We start from the raw sequence: 18,045 nt of genomic DNA, 5'->3' as shown, positions 1-18,045 counted from the left end.
TGCAAAAGAGGATGACTGTAACAGGCATCAATGTCTTCTGCCCAGTGGCACTGAACTCCATCATTATGAAATGCACACCTCCCAGAGACACTGGGCCTATTTCAATTGGTCTCTAGATGGGCTGTTCCACTAACGATGCTATAGCCTTGCCCCTCCACTCCATCCTGACCCACTTGGAGAATGATGCCACGTACACCAGGCTGCTCTTCATCAATTTCAGCTTGATGTTTAATACAATCATTCCCTAGAGGAATGGCGACTTAACACTCCTCTTTGTCACTCAATCTGGGCTCCCTAACAGAAAGGCTGCTGTCTATCCGGGTTTACAGGAGAAAGTCAAACGTCATCAGGCTGAGCACTGGGCTGTATGGTCAGCCCACTCCTGTTCACACTACTGACCCACAATTGCAAGGCCAGATGAGCTCCAACAAGAGTCATCAAGTTTCCAGAGGATAGGGCAGTAGTTGACTTCATCAGCAGTAACAATGAGTTGAAATACAGAGAAGAGCTGGAATATTTATGATATAGTGTGGGAATATCAACCTGGACAAGACAAAAGAGATGATTCTGACTTCAGGAGGACCAGGGACAACCACCCTCCATTACACATTAATAGCTTGTTGGTACTGGAGAGAAGCACCAAGTTCCTTGGAGTCCACTCAAGAAGTAACCCATTCCTGACTCACAATATCTCCTCACTTGACAGGAAGGCGCAACCACTACTGCACTTCCTTATAAGGCTGAAGCGGCAAAAGCTACTGGCCACCATTCCGTCAATTTACTACAGGAGCCTTATTGCGAATGTCCTGGCCAGCTGCATCATGGTGTGCTACGGATGCTGTTAAGCATTGGATTGGAGGTCAATCCACAGGATCTTACAAGTGGCAGAGAGGATCACTGGGGTCTTCCTCCCCTATTAATGGGATTTACTGGGATTTTTGTTTAAAGAGGGCTCACAAAATCTGTGAGGACCCTTACCCCATCTTCCAGCAACTCCCATCAGGAAAAAGATACAGAAGTATCAGAACCAGACCACCAGGCTGAGGAACTTCTTCACATGGACAGTAGAACTGCTAAAACAACCCTCGGTGTACATATGTGTGTGAATATGTATCATTTGTATGCACATGGGTTATGTCCATACATGTGTTGTATACAGTTCTGCCCTGTGGACCGGAGAACACTATTTAATCAGGTTGTACTGGTACAATGGAATGACAAATGAACTTGAACTTAATGTTTCCAAGTCAGGACAGTGTGTGACATGGAAGATAAGTTGGATAGTGATATTCCCTCTTGCCAGCTTCCTTTACATTTCAAGGCTTCAGCCTCCAAGAGTTTGGAGGGACTGATGCAGATGTAAACCTATTCTGTCACTGGTGGTGGAAAAGATGAATGTATAAGGAGGTAATGGGGTGTCAGGTGACAAGCTGGGTAGGTCAAAAGATGAGGAAACACAAAACCTGCGGATGCTGGAATCTTGAACAAGCAATGAGAAACCAGGGGGACTCAGCAGGTCAGGCAGCACCCGCAGGTCAAAAAAAAACCCCACAAAAATGCTGGAGGATGCATGGATGTAAAGCTGTATGCCCAATGTTTCTGGCCTGAGCCTTGAAGAAATTCATATGCTGGAGGATGCAGGTGATGTAGCATCCATGGATGGTAAATATGTATGACCAATGTTTCTGGCCTGAGCCTTGAAGAAATTCGAATGTCCAAAGCAGGAGAGCACTTCAAATTCAGCTGAGTGTGATGCACAGGCTTCAGATTACTGATTCTGCATGTATTTTGTGTGAAACAAGTTAGTCAATTTCAGTTCAATTCTGAGAAAGAGATGCAGGTCAAAACATTCACCGATTGAGATTTAACTGGCTTTCAATTTGACAATTTGATGCACTGTTGCAGAAAAGCAGCATGTGATGCAGTTGCAAATCTATGTTGAATGTCAGGTCCTTTCTGTTTTCAAACCTCTGAGGAAAGATTAAATTTCCTCTTGACACAGCACTACACCACCTGGTGGTGCCTTTGAACACTTTATAGCCTATTAAGTACCATTGAACTGCAATCTTTGTAACAACGATGGGAAACCAAAATCTGCACGGAAATAACTTATTTCACATAAATGAGAATTAAATATTCTGATGCCTGTTTTATCATTCTCAGATGGATTCAAACTGCTATCCTGCTTTGAACCAGGGGAAATATAACATTGGTTAGAAGTCAAGAGACATTAGTCACTCTATTATTACCAGGTAACTCTTGGTCAGAGTTATAAGCTGTAACTGTTCAGATAAAACAGAACAGAATTTGTTTTTAGTTAGATTCTTTCTTTACGGTCCATCACTGAACAGCTGCACAACATGTAACTAGAAATGGAGTTAGTAAATGCTCAGCAAAGTCTAGGGAGTATCTGGGCCCTTTGTAACAAACAGGAACAATGTAATTTAAGAACAGAGAAGTAAAGAGAAAGATGTAAAAGAAGAAGCAGATAATTAAGATTAAATTTGGTGTCAGCAATTTCTCTCATAAGTGCCAGTCGGTTCAGGGCTCAAATAGCAATGTGATAATAAACAGGAAAGCAATCTGAATGATGAAAAATGAGAAGCTGTAAATGCTTCCATTTGGAGCTTATTATTGATTTTAAGAAGGAGAGCCCAAGAGATCATGCACCTCTCCACATTGTTGTGTTGGAGGTTGAGAGGGTCAGTACCTTTGGGTTCCATGTCTCAGAAGATATCTCCTGGCGCCTGCATTTTGAGGTATCCGTGAAGAAGGTGCACCAACGCCTCTACTTTCTAAGAAGTTTGAGGACATTTGGCACGTCATTGAATACCCTGGCACAGTCATGTGGATAGCTGCCAACCCCTCCCTGGCACTGGTCATTTGTCAACTTACCGGGGGAAAGCCTTTAACTCACGCATTGAAAGGATTTGGGAAAACTCGGACTTCCCTTCCTTCCTGATTTGCCAATAAGTCTCACAACTTCAGTGACCCCGGTTCAGTTCTGATCTCCAATGCTGCTTATGGAGGGTGTACATTCTCCATGACAGTTGGGATTCCCAAGGTGTTCTCACTTCTCCCACATTTGAAAGACCAGCATTGTAAATTGTCCCTAGTTGACAGCCCAGAGTTGCTGGGCCAAAGGGCCTTTATTCTGATATATCTTTCTATGATTTTATATGAGATCTGAGGGGCAGGCTCATCACCCAGAGGGCAATGAGTATATGGAATGAGCTGCCAGAGGAAGTGTTAGAAGGAGATCTAGAGGAAGATACAATTGCAATGTTTAGGAAATGAGTACAGGAATACAAGCCTAATATGGGGAAATGAGATTTGAGTCAAGTTGTTGGGAATTCTGCAAAACCACTTGAGTACAGGAAAAGTCTACCAGAATGTATTCACTTCCCAACCCAGTGTCTCTGAAGAATTCAGGTGGATGCCCTTCACCTTTCATAAGGAGTCTGAATTGGCCTCTGTGATATATGATTTGCTGTCTTACTTTTAAATTCTGGCCTTTGCTTACATGAAAAGTTTTAATTTGTCAGCAAAACACTTGTGCTTTGTAAGTCTCAGGTGATTTGAAGTATGTATTTTGTGGCTTTTTTTTTCTCTTGTTCTTGACAAGACACAAGGAACATATCTTGATTGTGCTGCAAATTTAATATAATCCAACATGATTCTCAGCCAGATAGAAATTCCAGATGCTGGAAACGAGCAGAATCTGCTGGATATCAATGTCATGGGTCACCCTCGGCGAAACCTTCCAATTAAATGACTGAGAATCATCGGGTCACACAGCATCTGTGCAGGTAAAGGGATGGTCAGCATTTCAGTCTAAACCCTGCCTGATTCGATGAGTTTGTCATTTCACCAGATTGAGCAGAGAATGATCCACTATAACATTATTAACTTGCCATTCACCAACAAGCCAAACCTTGACAAGTGTCAGAATTTGCAGTATGTCAGAATGCTTTAGGTAGAGAGTGCCACCTAGAGCATTCTACTTGCCCATTCCTTGAACCATTTTTTTAAATAAAAGCCTTTATCATATAGTTCAGGATCACAAAACTTCATCACCTTTCAAAATGTAGATGAACATAATTTTGCCATCTAAAGAGGGATCTGTTGGCATAGGAGGAGGTCCAGAGGAGATTCACAAGAATGATCCCTTTAATGGAAGGTTTCCACATGAAGTGTTTGATGGCCCTGGGACTGCACTCACTGGTGTATAGAAGGATGAGTGGGCTCTCACTATTGGCACCAATCCCCCTGCCATTTTGAGAGGTGCTGAATTGACCCATATACCATTTGTACCTCCCTCCCTTTCTTTGAGCTCCCTGTATTCATTCTTACTTCTAATATCCATTCATCTTGAAACATTAACATTATGAAAAAACCATCCTCCTCGTATTCCACTCAATTACAATATTTACAGTCCATCTTGCCCCTGATTCCCTCTTTCCTACTTATTTACATTTAACCCCAAAGTAGTGGCAGGGTTCTTACAAAATCCTCCCCTCCCGCCCTTAATATCTTCAGCGTTGCTGGGTGAAGGAGGTAAACTCGGTTCCTGTTTGTTTAAGGGTTTTTTTTAAACCAGGACAAATTCCCTCCTGTCTTTCAATAGTGCCGCAGTTTTGACCAGGTAGAATAAAACCTTCTCCCCCTCATATTCCACCGACCCCCCCCCCCCCACCTTGTCTTCGCATCCACTGCCGCTACCCAAGAATCCTCTCTTTTTTCTGGTAGCGAAGGAACCTTACCAGGATCGAGCACGGCCGTTGTTTGGCCTTGGGTTTGGGGAGGGGGTGGGGGCAAGAGACCGGTGGGCCCATTCTATTTTTAGATTATTTCCAATTTGTTCCCTCCCCAGTATATCTGGTATCGACTTTTTCAGGAACTCCACCACGTCTCTCCCCTCCTTGACCCCCATAATTTTAACTGTATTTTTCCTACTGATGTTTTCTAAGGTAACTATCTTCTCCCACATCTTTAGCCCATCCCTTTCCCACGTATCCACTTCATTCTCTCTCTTATTAAATTTTTCTTCTACTTTCTCAATTCTCTTTTCCATTTCAGATGCCCTTCCTGTCAGATTTTCCAGCATTTCTTTGCCCTGTCACCAGTGACTTCAAAGTTCTTTTTATATGGCCAATGGCCTCCAGTATTTCTCAGGCACCCTGCCCCCTTTATCTGTCTTTCACCTCCTTGTAATGTCCTTCCTTGTTCTTTTGACTTCTCCACCTCACTTTCTGACTCCAGGCCGCCCTGCCATGCTATTTTCCCATCAGATCCCCTCTGGCCATGTGGGCCTGAAGTCCTCCAGCCCTGACACCTCCAAAGCCCTCAGACCTGACTTTGTCGCGCCCACAGGTTTGAGCGGCCTTACCAGATAAGTCCTTGTCTTCAACTTTACTTTTTCTTCCTGCCTGCAGGGTCTTTCTCTCTGCTGCTGACTCCCCATCAACTTGGCTCCCCTAACTTCAGGTCCCCGATTCTTCCACACCCAACAGTGCTCCCATTGCTGCCCACGTCTCCATTTGCTTCTCCTCAGTTCAGCTCCCCCAAACTTGGGTCCCCAAACTGTCCACACCCAACAGCATTCCCCCCACCACCTGCATTGCCATCAGCTCCTCCTCCGCTGGCTTCCATGGCCTTGGGCCTCCGCCTCTCCTGCACCCGACAGCACTCTTGCCATTTCGGTTGTGTCCTTCCCCCAGCACTCTCGAGATCCAACCTTATTGGAGCCATCCTGTCTCTCCCTCCCAGGCAATTCCCATTCCCTTGGGAAGCTTTGAGGCTCTGTTGGCTCTGCTACCATCACCTCACTAGGCCCTGGGTTGGCCTCTTCACCTCCACTACACAATGAGTCTCTTCCTCCATCCTGCCTCTTTACCCTTTTCCCCATCTTTTTTCTTTCCCTTCTCACTCTTTCTTCTATTCGTATTCCTGGTTGTTTTCCTTCTTTTTGGGGTCTTTTTAATTTAGGGTATCTTTTGTATCTATCCTTTATTTTAATGTTTTCAGAGAGCTTTTGGGTCACCCTACAAGCCTCTATCCGCCATCTTGGATCTCCCCCCTCCGAAACCCTCATTTATCTGAAAAATTTTCAGAGCCAAACTGACCGGGGATGACAGAGGAGTGGACCTCAGGCTTCCAGTGCCAGTAGCAGCACCACAGACCTCGGGCCCCCAGTAGTGGCAGCAGCGGACCATGGGCCCCTGGTGGCACCAGCGACCTCAAGCACCTGCAGGAGCGGGACTCTCTGGCTCCCAGAATGAATGGGACCTTGGTGGGGAAGTATTGGTGATTGGCGGTGGCCAGCATTTTTTTGGGTGAGAATTAAACTTTATTTTAATATTTCAAAAGCCTTACCTTGTTGTTTGTTGTTGTATACACCTATTACAAGTGATTTGCTGTTGCTATTGGGCTGTTTTTAAAAATTGACTAGTTCTCCAAAAAAACCCATTTATCCAAAATGGGCCAAGTCCGATAATCGGACTTGTACTGTAAATGTAAACAAACTAACTTTGTAATACAGAGAGAGGGAAAAAAAATCAATAGTGAAAAGTAAGAGTCCTTAAATAAGTCCCTGATTGAGTTTGTTATTGAGGTGATGGTGGAGGGGTAGCAGCTGTTCCTGAACCTGGTGGTGTGAGTCTTGTGGCATCTACACCTCATTCCTGAAGGAGGCAGCGAGAATAGAGCATATGTGTCATGATTGGATCCTTTATGATTGCTGCTGCTCTCCTAAGGCAGCGTTCCCTGTAGATGTCCTTAATGGTGGGGAGGGTTTTACCCATGATGTCCTGGGCCTTGTCCATTACCTTTGGCAGGGCTTTTCACTCAATTATTCGTGAAGTTACAAGTTTCTGCCAATATCAGATATTAGTATGATATGTGACTTTTGGCCATAGTTTTTAACCACTTCCATTTTTATTACACACTTCAATATTCATGGTATTTTATTAACAAATCCATTATTCAATAAAAAAAAGTATAAACCAAAATAAAATTAAACAAAGTAAACCACTTTGGTCAAATGTGTCATTATACAACTAAAATTGTAACTAATTGAAACAGAAACTTAACTTGTAGTAAGTTATATCAAAAACTGTCAATCCAGCCATAAATTATCTGAAACATTGTGCTCCATCACCCAAACATCTGGGTCTTGTGCCTTCCTTAGCCAGCCTTGCCCAAACCCCAATGTATTGATGACTCATCACAGCCAACATTCTTCCCTTATTCTACGTCCTATTTTTCAGTCAATCCTGAGGCAGAAAGTTGTCACTTTCTAAATAACAGTAGAGTTCTCTAATATGATCATGGCTAACTCAATTGCAATACTTTGGAGAGCTATATATTAAGCAAAGGTAGATACAAAGGGTCCCACAACATAGCTTGAACAGATACATCTTTTTTTTAATTTAGCACGAATGGAGTCCCCCACTACCACAAATTTTGCAGTCGAGTATCCCGCATTTCGGGACATCGCAGGCATCAGCACACCCGAAGTGCAATGGGATAACCTCGTCCTGGGAGATCGGCCATCATGACCACTGATTCTCCCCTGCCAGGTAAGTATAACAAATACATCTCACTGGACAATGAAGATTTTGCTTCCTGAACACTTGTAGGACTTTTATGGACTTTGGGTTGTTGATCATGAAAATCACCTTAACATTTTCCTATTTCATTCCATTTTTTACATATAACCTATTTTTGTGATTTCCTGACATTTTAAGTCTACTTCAAGCTACAAAACCATGAAGTGCAGCATGTCTTTGAAAATTCATTTTCTGCATTCGCACTTAAGATTTCTTCCCTGCTGATCTTGGTGTAGCCAGTGACGAACATGGTGAAAGGTTTCACCAGGACATGGAAAAGTGGTATCAGGGTAACTGGAATCGATCAATGCTGGCCGACTGTTATTGGACACTGACACGAGAGGCATCAGATGCTGAGTACAAAAGGAAAATCAGCCGCAAAACACTTTTGGGTCAGTTGAACTAACAGAATGTGTCAGCCTCATTATGTGATTAAACTCAATAAAAGTTAATTTAATGTTTCTCCAACTTCGTATGTGATTCAGCAAATCTGAATCCCTATTATTTTTCAGGAAACAACCCTTTAAAAAAAAAAATTGCCCAGTATCTTCTGATAGATTCCCCAAGAGATCGTTCACAATCAGCAAAAATGCCAGTGCTCATTTTGGCTGCCATGTTGCCTATATTACAACAGGGGTTAGAATTCAAAATTAATTTGCTGCTTTAAAGTGCTTTGGAGTGCCTGAAGGTGCAAGTAAATGCCCATCTTTATTTATATTATAAAGGTGACAAAAAAAACAAGAGAAAAAGAGGCTCATGATTGGGTATTGTAGGGTTATGAAAGATGCTTTGTAAAGATCTTTGTTTCCTCCTCCTGGCTCTTTGTTGCCAGTTTGAAGGTTGATTTATTTTGCAGGTAGCTCTCAGAACTGCAATTCTGTCTCATCAGCTGTGATGCTGCCAAACTCTGCCGCTCAGTACTGCTGAATGTCTTTGTAATGCTCAATGCGATGGTACTTGGCCGTACTTTCGGACTCCAGTGCTGCAGGAGTCTGTGATCGATCCTAGTTATCACTGCATTAATAATTAAGGGTGACATTTAAACACAGATATTTTTTTAAAAATGCCCAGAATGACATTTCCATGCCACCATAACAAAAATCTTAGAATAATTAAACTTATCCAGTCAGAGTGGTTTTATATGGCCAAGTTTCCATCTTCATACAACTGCCCAGAAGGTACGCTTATCTTGTCAATATATTAACTGTAATAATTATACATTTACATGGTGCATAATACATAATCTACATCACAAAATATGTGTACATTTTCACATCTCTTTTCCCTTTCATTATCACTCCAAATCTCAAATGTCAGACACAGCACATTTTCTAACTAAAGCTGACATTCATGGACACCTTTGATTCACCATTCTTAGCATGGAGATCCAACTCAGTGTTATTGATCTCTACTCCTGTTATCTCAATACATCATGGCTTGATGTTAACTTCCCCCCCCCCCCCCCCCAGAAACAAGTACCAAAAGACTATTTTAAGCAGGTAGACCAGGCTCCAGTGATATTGTTGTGACCTTACTGCAAATCCCCATCAGGACAGGGCACACTAGGTTGCTGCATGTCGAGATGGGTCTCATTTTCTTGCCCTCTCCCCTCTTCTCAAGGCCCTGCAGTACTGCAGGTTTCCTCCAAAACCTATTACTAAAACACTCTCCCCAATGATTGCTGCAAGCTGAGGCTGAAAGGCTAGCAACTTCTTCCCAAATTGGAGGCTGGAGACAAAAGATGGATGTCCTGTCAACCATCTTAATCCTTTCACAAGTAACATTAAATTCCAAGATACAAGAGCAGAAGTAGGCCATTCAGCATATCAAGTCTGCTTCGCCATTCCATGGTGTGCAGATCCATTCCCCCACTCCCCTGCCTTCTCCCCATAACCTTTGATAGCCTGACTATTCATCTACCTATCAATCCCTGCCTGAAATATACCCAACAACATGGCTTTCACAGCAGCCCACTCTCTGGCTAAAGAAATTCATACATATCTGTTTTAAACCGGGGTCCTTCAAACCTGAAGATGTTTCCTTTAATCCTAGACTCCTCCACCATGGGAAACACCTTTGCTACCTCTCCTCTGTCCAGGCCTTTCATCCTTCTAATTACTTCTATGAGGTCCCCCTTGTTCTTCTGAACTCCAAAGAATTCTGTCAAGCTGTTCCTCACCCTGGTGGTGCTGGCTCTGATCCTCCTGTATCTCTTCCCCTACAGGACCAGCTGTGTTCAGGGTGGAAGGGGTCCTCAATGATTTTACACATTCTTTTCAGACAAGGATCCCAGTAGATCACTTCAATGTGGTGGGGGGTGGGGCAGCGCAGGGGAAGACTGCCACTCTTGTGACCTCCGATCCATTTCTTTGCAGCAACCGTACCACACTGTGATGTAGCTGGCCAGGATGCTCTCGATAGAAGCTTAATTCAAAAACCCAAAACTGTACTCCATACTCCAAGTGAGACCTCACTTGTGCCTCAACATCACATCCCTGCTCCTATATCCTGTTCTTCTAGATATGAATCCCAACACATCATTCGCCTTCTTCACTACTGACTCAACCTGGTGGCTAATGTTTAGAGTAATTGTACCTTTGAATTTGGAATTTTCTCCCCATCCAAACAAGTCGGCCCTTTTATCCCTTCTACGAAAGTGCATGAACATACAGTTTCCAACATTGTATTTAATGTGCCACATCTTTGCCCAGTCTCCTAATCTAAGTCTCTCTACACCCTCTCCATTTCCTCCTCACTACCTGCCCCTCCACTATTTTTGTATCATCTGCCAACTTGGCCACAAAGTCATTTATTCCAGAATCCAAATATTTAGCATACAACGTAAAAATAAGTGGTACCACATTGACCTCTGTGCAACACTACTGGTAACCAGTATCCAACCAAAATAGGATCCCGTTATTATTCCCACTGTTTCCTGCTGATCAGCCAATGCTCTACCTATGCTAGTATAATTTCTGCAATTCCATGGGCTCTCCTCTTGTTAGCCTCATGTGTGGGGAACCTAGTCAAAGGCCTTTTGAAAATTGAAAAATACACTGTCTTCCACAGTGAAAACTGATGCAAAAGACTTGTTCAGTTTCTCTCCGCCATCTCCTTGTCTACCACTTTTTTGAAAGAAAAACAATATACTTTTAAAAAGTTTTTAATATTCTTTTTGATATTATTTCCTAGCTTCCTTTCAGAGTTCATCTTTTGCTTCTTAATGGCATTGTTAGCTGCCTTCTGCTAGCTTTTAAAATCTTCCTATTCCTCTTTGCTTCCTTGTATGCCCTTTCTTTTGCTTTTTAATTTGGCTTTGACTTCTCGACAGCCTGGTTGTGTCATTTTTACTTTCAAACATTTCTTCCTTTGATATATTTTTATTAGGGAATATGCAACCATTGATTGATTTAGAATTAGATAATTACCAGATCTCTTTTATTTACTTAGCGCTGGCAGTGGCCAAGAAATGTATAGCGATTACTTGGAAGAATAGAAATGTATTGTCTTTAGATAGGTGGTATTCAGAGATGAAGTTTTGTTTGGTTATGGAAAGAATATCTTTTTCTATACAAGATAAGACGTCTTTTTATGAGTTAAAGGGGACCCCATTTATTGATTATATACAATTTAAATAAGATTGAATTAATCATTTTTTCTTTAAAAAAAATTTTTTTAATTATATATTTTTTCTATATATATGTTTTCTTTTTTTTTTAAGTTTTTTTAATTATTAGTTGTTTTTTTCATTTAAGTTCTTTTTGTTTTTGTTTTTTTTTCATATATATTCTTATATAATAAAAAAATTTTGGATTAATAATTAATAATTAATTTTTTTTGGTTTTTTATATATATATCGATCTTTTTTTAAGATATACATTTTTTTCCTTATACTAATAGTATTAATTCTTCACTCTTTATCGTGGGGGTGGGGAAGGGGGGTTTAGGGGTTAAAATAGTTTTTTTTAAATCTTAGTTTTTAGTTGTTAGGGGGAGATGCTGAGATTGGTATTGTATTAACTATGTTACTTTGTACTTGTATTACTTTATTTTGTATTTTTTCTGTACATGAATTACTTACTTTCTTCATAAGTTAAAATTAATAAATAAAGTTTAAAAAAAAACATTTCTTCCTTTTTGGAATTTACCTGTCCTGCACCTTTATTTCTCAGAATCTCCAGCCATTGCTGCTCTGCTATCCTCCCTGCTAGTGAACCTTTACAATCAACTTTCACCATTTTCCCTGTCATACCTCTGGAGTTCTCTTTATACCACTGCTACACTAGCACCTTCAATGATCACTGCCTTCCCAAGGATTCCCTGACCTTCAGCTCCCTTATCAACTCTGGTTCATTACACAATAGCCCATCCAGAACCGCCATTTTCCTGATCAGCTCGGCCACAGCTTCTTATGTTCTAAGATGCCATCCTAAGGGCATTCAATAAATTATTTATCTTGGGATCCAGTACCAATCTAGTTTCCCAATCCACCTGCAAATTGAAACCCCCCCCCACCTTGACAATTGTAACATTACCCTTTTGCACGTCTTTTTCTTCCCTTCTGTATTTTGCATGCCACATCCTGGCTTTTATTTGCATACAACCCCTATTAGGGTCTTTTTACCCTTACAGTTTCTTAACTCTACCCACAGGGATTCCATTTCTTCTGATTCAATGTCTCCTCTCTCCAAAATTTTAATTGCATTTTTAACCAGAAGAACCACCCCATCCTCCCTGTCTACTTTCCTGGCCTTCCAATACACTGTCTATCCACAGATATTTAGTTCTCAGTTATGGTCTTCACTCAGCTAAGACTCAGTGACGGCCAATGTCATACCTGTCAACTACTGTACTGGATCATCAACCTTACTGCAGGCATTTAAATACAAGATCTTCAGTGCTGTATTCATCACTCTTTTCAATTTTATTTCAAAAGTACCCGAAGTTAAATCCTTCATCTCATCTTGTAATTTTGCCCTTTTTAAAATATTTTATTTTCAAATTTTCAAGTCAATGCAAAGGACAAAATAAGTTTCTGAAAAAAATAGTAATATACATCCATTAATAGCTATTGCAGGTCTAAGTATAATTAACCGTACTTCTCCTCCCCCTGAGAAAAAGAATAGAGAACACTAGACTAAAAAGAGAGAAAGAATGAGATTGTCATGTATGCACCATCTACCTTCCAGGCTTTTCTAGATCCAGGAGAGGGGTACAGATGGGGTGCTCTGAACCGAGGGGGGGGGGGGGAGAAACTAAAGATTTATAGCTATTTGCCATAAATACAGCTGCCAAATTTGATAAAAATCTATTTGTTTCTCAAACTGTAAGTGATTGAACACAACTTTGCGTTGCTGCATTCCGTCATGCCATTCCCAGATGGGAATCGGACGTCCAGATAACCGCAAAACATTTCCTGGCCACTGCCAATAACTTCTTTACAAATTGCATTTGACATATGGACAGCCTCATTATAGGTCTTACATCCATGATGTTTCCCATTAAAAACAATTCTGGGTTTTGTGGAAAATGTTTTCTTATCATTTATTCTCAGAAATTCCCTAGATCTACCCAGAAGGGCCTCACCTTAGAACATGACCACGTTGAACGTAGAAAGGATCCCAGCTCTGTGCTGGATCTAAAACATTGGTCTGAAATTTCTGATTTAAGTTTATTTCATCTTTGTGGTGTGAAAAATAACTGATGCAAGAAATTATACTGCATCAGTCTATATCTAACATTCACTGTATTTGTCATACTGTCTCAATGGAGATCAGACCAGCACTCTTCTCCAATTATTATGTCCAAGTCTGATTCCCATCTCTGACTTTACTTATGTAACCCCGTTTTAGGAGTTTTTGCTTGAAATAGGAAATACGCTGCTGAAATGAATTTCTTTATAATCCCCTTTCGAATCCGAGTCTCCAAATTGCACCACTTCAGTAAAGTCATTAATGGACCTAATTTGTCTGTTAAGATCTCAGTTGAAGATAGCAGAGAAAAGAATTATTTAACAAACTATATGTATTTTTAAACTGATCAAATAACTTAAGTTTCCCCTGCTCATAACAATCTTTGATGCACCTGATCCCTTTCTGAGACCAGGTGTCCAGGAGCTTGTTATTCAATATTGATGGCATTGATCTATTTTGAGTCGGGGGTGTTTTTTGATGATAACCCCACCTTAAATCTGCTAAGTTATTTTTATACCAAACATTAATGACATGTTTTAATAGTGGGCCTTCTCTTATTCCTGAAATTAATTTAGCATCCATTTATAAATAAAATCTCCTGCTATCCTCTCACCCACCACGTGCAGCTCAATTTGTGTCCAGGATGGTCTATCTCCCACCTTAAACAGAGGCAATAAGCTTTGACTGGGCAACCCAGTATTCTTTTTTAAATCTGGAAGCTGTAATTCTCCCAGGGCATAAGCCCATGTTAATTTCTCTTGCCACCTTACCATTCCAGAGGAATTTTCTAATCTTTATTTAGATCCTGAAAAAAAATCTCTGAGGCAATGATATGGGCAGTGTTTGGAAGAGATATCCATTTTATTACAGTTGACTCTACCAACTAATGATTTTCCTCAACAGTGGGACATAAATAATTTCCATGATTTATATAAATTAAATTATTTTAATCCCTAAATATTTTATCCCATTGAATGGCCACTTAAATTGACTATTTATTTGATAATAACTGTATTCCAGTTGTTCTCAACCTTTTTCTTTCCACTCACATAACACTAAGTATTCCCTATTCCTCTGTGATTAGTAAGGGATTGCTTAAGGTAGTATATGGACGGAAAGAAAAAGTTTGAAAACCTGTTTAAATTGTAACTAATCGACTTGTTATGTGTATGGTTTCAGAACTCTAAAGGAAACGGGGCAAATGATGATTTTTCACAAGCGAAAAAATTTCAGTAACAATTGGGTTTAGACCCTAGAGAAATGACTCTCAACCTTCCCTTCCCACTCACATACCACCTTAAGCAATCCCTTACTAACCACAGAGCACCGATGGCATAGGGAATACTTAAAGTGGTGTGTGAGTGGAAAGAAAAAGGTTGAGGACCACCTGTAAGTGGCATTATTTCGCTCTTGTCCCAATTTATCTTGTATCCCGATACCTTCCCATAATCTTCCAATTTAGAGTGCAGTTTTTCCAATGATCTTGCTGGTCCTGTCGAATACATTAGTAAATTGTCTGCATAAAGATTGATCTTGTGTTCATCCTGGTTTACCCTGAAGCCTTTAATGTCTGGATCACAGCAAATACCCTCTGCCAATAGTTCAAAAGCCAAAATAAAAAGAGCAAAAGATAATGGACAACCCTGTCTACTAAATCTAGTTAATGGGAATACAGGAGAGATCTGCCCATTAGCCACAACTTTCACTTTGACGCCTTAAAATAATGCTATATCCAATTTATAAAAGTGTGTCCTAATCCAAATCTTTCCAATACTTTAAACAAGAAATCCCATTCTAGTCATCAAAAGCTTTTTCTGCAACCAAGGCCACACCTACCCTTGACTGATCACCAATTGACCGAGCCAGATGAATTATACTAATTAATTTTAGATTTGTCAGCAGACTGGTTTTATTTTTGCACATACCCCATTTGATCCTCATTGTTAATTTTGACAAAAAAAATTCAAACCTATTCACCAATTATATCTTATAGTCCGTGTTCAATAATGATATTGGTCTATAAGATGACGGTTTTAAGGGATCACTGTAATTATTGCTGTAGAAAAAGATTCTGGGTGGGTGTTTCAGCTGCCTGATCCATCACCTCCATAAAAAGTTATCAGGTCCTTGATTTCCTTATAAAATTCAGGGGGAAATCCATCAGCCCCAAGGAATGTATTAATCTGTAATGAACTTAGTGCTTCCTTTATTTCCATTTCAGTAAAGAGAGCATTCATTCCCTCCTGTTCTTTAAAATCTAAATTTAGAAGCTCAAATTCTGACAGGAAATCTTCTATTTTATTAAAATTCCCGTCAGATTCTGATATATACAGGTTTGCATAAAATTGTTTGAAAGCCTCATTTATATCTTGAGGTTTATAAGAAATCCTGCCTCTTTCCATTGTGACTGCATTAATTGTTCTTGAGACCTATTCTGCTTTCAACTGCCAGGAGACGACCTTGTAGGCTCTTTCTCCTAGTTGATAGTACTTTTCCTTTGGTACTCACTATTACCTTTTCCATTTTATAAGTTTGCAGTGTTATATTTTAGCTTCTTTCTATCAAGCACCCTGTGATTTTCCTTCGAGCCAAATTTTTGAGACTTTTTCCAATTGGGTTATCTCCTGTTCCAATTCCTTTGCTTCCCTCATATGTTCTTTCTTAATCTTTGATGTGTAGGCAATTATTTGCCCTCTTAAATAAGTGTCCCATATGATAAATTTAGGTAGTAGAATTGTAGTCTCACAGAATATTGTGATTTCTGTTCTGATAAAATTACAAAACTCCAGTTTCAACAGTAATGAATTATGGTGCCATCTACATGCTGAATTTTGTTTATCTGGTATTGCAATTGTTAATATCAAGGGTGAGTGAACTGAGAAACAAAAGTCATGCTGTATATTTGGCCTCCATGATCCTACCCTCCAATTGGGCTGATGCCAAAAAAAAATTATTCTAGAATGGGAATCACGTTACCTTGAATAAAGATCTCTTTCCCTTGGATGCAGACACCTCCCAATTTTGTTCTATTGACTATCTATTCCTTCCTCACAATCTCACTACAGTGCATCTTCTGCCCTATTCACTGCCCTCTCAACCTGGTCAAAATTTGTTAAAACCCTCCTCCCCAACAACTCTAGCAAACCTGCCCTCAATATTTTTTAGCCACACTTCATACAGGTCAAATATAGTACTACTGAAATTATCTTCATTGTTACAGCTTATAAAGCATTAAAAGGTTGATTAACCTAAAGATGTATGGAGTTAGTAGATTAATTGACCATGTGGGTACATTTAGGCAGTGGGAGCCAGAAAGGTGAGTTATCAGATTGTACATGTAAATTAACAAAAAAACTCTTTGGAAACCGAGAACAAATTTGCTCTTTCAGGAGATTAACTTCAAATCTTGAGTTGGTACATAGCAAATGGGAGGTTCAATAAATTAGGTTCATATTTAAATTAAATTAAAAATCTACCTTTTAGATCACTCTTGCAGTATAAATCATCTCAACTTCCTTATTTGCTAAAACTGTCTTATGTTTATGTCTATTGGTAATCATAGACTTACCCAGGATAAGTATATCCGAGTGTCCACAATCAAATCCCTCTATAAAATCTCTTTTCCAAAGAATGTAGCCCACTCAAAATTTCCAAAAAGATTTATCATCTCCACGTAGGTACACTTAAACTTTTTCTCCTGCATTTTGTTCTTTCTGAAAAATTTCTTTAAAATGTCATTTACCCTCAATGTTCATATTCTATTCATCTAGAAATTAATTAATACCATCTCAACCTCCAATGTTTTACTGGTTTCGAGATCTGTATCCCCAGCTCTCACTCCTTGACCAGTCAATTTATCTTCCACAAAAATAATTTCCTCCCCCCACATTTATTTTCCCCCACATCAAACTAAATTGAATTTCATTTTCTGTTTATCTACACACTAGACTGCCTGGTTTACATGTACAAATAGAATTATTTGCTCGTAACCTAATAGTGTCTGAAATCTACATCAAGCTCTGATAGCTTTTCTGGAGACAGATTGATACTGGAACATTTTCCTTATTAAACAATAGATGAAAGAGATTGGAGAGGAAAGATACTCTCCTCTTCCCCCTCCACCCCTCCAAAAAAACCGAGGTGGAGGTTCTTTAATTCACCTGTTTGCAGAGAAAAAAAATGACTGGAGACAATGCATGCTTATTCAAATAGAACTGAATTGTATAGATCAAGCAAGTCAAAGATTCAATTCCTATAGTTTAATCAGAAATGTAACAGGAGAGCTGTAAAATAACATCCACCTCTCTGAATTTGAAGTGAATAAAATATAGAGAAAGTCTTGGCTTCTGGTTCTTAAATGATAATTACTAATATGTGGACAGAAGACAAGAACAGAATTAAGATTTACTGTACAACTTCCACAAAGGAACAATTTTGTGACTGGTACCATCAAACCTTTAATTTATTAGACACTTCAGTGGAATACAATCTCATTATTAGGTTTCATTTTTGTTTCTACAGCTACTTTTAAAGTCCCAAATGTTATTATGAGAAATTTTACTAATGTCTTCATTGCTACTTGTTAAACGAGCAAAATTGTTTCAATATGTCACCTTTCAATTAAACCCTCCTTAAACAGAAATTGAAAGATCAACATTTGGGAATGGAGTTTATTGATCTACTCACAAACGATCATTGAGAGAGTGCTTTGACTAGTTTCCAGATCCACTTCTGTACCTGAA

General features: G+C 39.8%; 1 pseudogene; it reads right to left on the bottom strand.

Annotated features, from left to right (window-relative positions):
* Positions 1 to 7,439: 7,439 nt before the first annotated feature.
* LOC138743734 (U1 spliceosomal RNA) lies at positions 7,440 to 7,588 on the bottom strand (annotated as a pseudogene).
* Between the last annotated feature and the right edge of the window lie 10,457 nt (positions 7,589 to 18,045).

Source organism: Narcine bancroftii, chromosome 9 (genome assembly GCF_036971445.1).
Source record: "Narcine bancroftii isolate sNarBan1 chromosome 9, sNarBan1.hap1, whole genome shotgun sequence".
NCBI lineage: Eukaryota > Metazoa > Chordata > Chondrichthyes > Torpediniformes > Narcinidae > Narcine > Narcine bancroftii.
The sequence above is the reverse complement of the archived record's forward strand: the minus strand, read 5'-3'. Positions and strand labels throughout refer to the sequence as shown.